Source organism: Nannospalax galili, unplaced genomic scaffold (genome assembly GCF_000622305.1).
Source record: "Nannospalax galili isolate Female #2095 unplaced genomic scaffold, S.galili_v1.0 scaffold2117, whole genome shotgun sequence".
Classification (NCBI taxonomy): domain Eukaryota; kingdom Metazoa; phylum Chordata; class Mammalia; order Rodentia; family Spalacidae; genus Nannospalax; species Nannospalax galili.
In genome coordinates, this window is record NW_008339931.1 from 5,513 (window position 1) to 8,038 (window position 2,526).

The 2,526-nt window shown below is 43.9% G+C and overlaps 1 long non-coding RNA gene across 1 annotated transcript; it reads right to left on the reverse strand.

The window, feature by feature from the left end:
- Positions 1 to 251: 251 nt before the first annotated feature.
- Positions 252 to 2,111, reverse strand: LOC103735515. The gene is made up of 3 exons (XR_607332.2): positions 1,206 to 2,111; positions 462 to 567; positions 252 to 289 (listed from the first exon to the last, which is right to left on the reverse strand). It is a non-coding gene; the product is annotated as an uncharacterized LOC103735515 (long non-coding RNA).
- Between the last annotated feature and the right edge of the window lie 415 nt (positions 2,112 to 2,526).

Below are 2,526 nucleotides of genomic sequence, written 5' to 3' on the forward strand. Positions count from 1 at the left end.
TTTTTGGGGTTTGTTGATTTTTTTGAATTTTTAAAAAATATATTTTGATCATATTTCAATACCTGTCTTGCTCTCCTATATGCACCCCTTACTATTATAGCCTGATTTCATGTATCTAACATAGATGGTAGATGATAGATGATAGACAGATAGATGATGATAGATAGATGATAGATAGATAGATAGATAGATAGATAGATGACAGATGATAGATTAAAAAAGATTTATTATTTCTATACACGGCTCACTTACTTACTCTTTGTCCTTGGCTGGCCTTTTCTGGAGTCTTCTGTGAAATAAGGAATTAAGAGCAAATCAGTCCTGTTTGGTTCCACTAAAAGCATGTTCTGACACATTGCTCATTCCTAGTGGCCCTCGAAGGAAGGAAGCCAGTGTGTGATACACTCTAAGGAATACTTCCCAGGACCATCAACATGGGGACATGTAGGAGGACAGCTCACTCGACTTTGGCAGTTTCTGAGAGGTGCTGCAGCTCCAATGGCATGTTTAGGATGTCAGGAAAGTGCTTCACCAGGATCATGATCAGGTAAAGGAGCAGAGATATTCCTGTGGGTGACAGTTGGGTCAGGGTGAGGAGTTGAGGACACTAGGAAGGAGCATGGGACAGGGAGCTAAGGGTGGACTGCAGAGGTGTCTCAGCAGTTACCAACACTGGCTGCTCTTCCAGAGGACCAGAGGTTGGCTGTCAGCACCCGCTTGGTGGCTAACAGCAGTATACAACTCCAGTTCAGGGGACCTGGTGCCCTCTTCTGGCCTGTACAGATGCTGCACTCTAATGTGCATGCACATACTGACACACATGAATAACACACTGACATATATACACATAAGTAAATAAAATAAATCTTTAAATTTTTCTTTTAAAAATGGGAGTTGAAGAGATGGCTCAGTGGTTAAGGGTGCATATGGCTCTTGCAGAGGACCTGAGTATATGGCCCAGCACCCACATCTGATGGCTCACAACTACCTGTAACTCCAGCTCCAGGGGATCTAATGCCCTCTTCTGGACTCTGCAGACACTTGTATACACATGTATGAATGCTCCCCCCATCTACACATAAAATAACAAAATAAATCTTCTAATAAAAAAATAAAAACAGGGCACATAGGAGAGAGAGATGGAAGAGGGTTACAGAGGGGACGGGAGAGGCCAGGGTGAGTGCAGCCGGGACAGAGAAAGCCACCTGTCAATGCTGGACTTGGTATCTGCGATCTTATTGAGGCTGGCGACCCAGAAGCCGTAGGTGCCCCCACGCTGTCCCTTGTTCATGAAGTTATCGATGGCTAGGACCACCTCCAGCATCTGCTTCAGACGTTTGCTGAGGGTCAGCTCTCAGGAGGCCAGCAGGAGGGCTAGGAGAAGAGGGAGAGGTCAGAAAGCTACACAGACTGGGCCAGACCAGCGGGTCCCTTGGTGCTGCAGGAAGACGTCCCCACAACATTCAGGAAGGGGCTCCCTTTCTGCCCTAGGGCAGAGTCTCCCCACTCTGATCAGTAACCTCCACCCCTCACTCAACCTCCAGGCAAAGCTGGCCCTTCTCAGAGCCAACCACCTTTTCCTAAGAATGATCTGAGAATATCTTGTCTTGTATGTAAAGGTTATTATACTTTTTATGAATATACATTTGAATATGACAGTTTTCCTTTTCTAGACCTAACATTTTTAAAAAATTTTCTTACATATTATGAGATGCTTCTGCCTATTCTGAAATTTGTACTGTGCACGTGTATGTTCATGTATGCACACATGGGTGCATTCATGTGTATGCATGTACATGCATGTGGATGTCAGAGGACATCTGTCAGTGTCATCCCTCAGAGAGGGCTGTCTGTCTTGTTTTATGAGACACGGTATTTGACTTGAAATTTGTTAAGTGGGCTTGGCTGACTGGCCAGGGATCTGCCATCTCCAATTCTTCATTGCTGAGATTAAAAATAAGCACATATCACCACCCCTGGAATTTTTATATGTGTTCGAGGTATCAAACCCATTGTCCTGCTCTGGCCTTTGCATGCACATGCATGGTCATATCCACTCACACACATATGGATATCTCTCTCTCTCACAAACACACACACACAGAGACGCACATACACACACACACCACATAAAAAGGAAAGCCTCCGATCTTTGGGAAATTTTCTTCGACAATTCTGTTGAAGATCTGGTCCATGCCATTATCGTGGCATTCTTCTCCTTCCTGTGTGCCTATGGATTGTAAGTTTGGTCTTTTTATGGTGTCACACAATTCCTGCATAATCCATTCTTGTGATTCTTTAAATTTTTCATAATCTTTCCTTGAGTGGTCTAGTTTGTCCACTTTATCTTCCAGTCTTGGTATGCTGTTTTCCTTTTCAATCATCCTATTGGTGAGGCTTTCGCCTGTCATTTCGAATTGGCTTACTGAGTGTTTCACTTCCTCCTTCATTTCAGCCTGAGTAGTCTTCAATATTTCTAGCTCTTTTCTGAATTCATTCAGAATTTTATCCCTGTCTTCCTTCAGC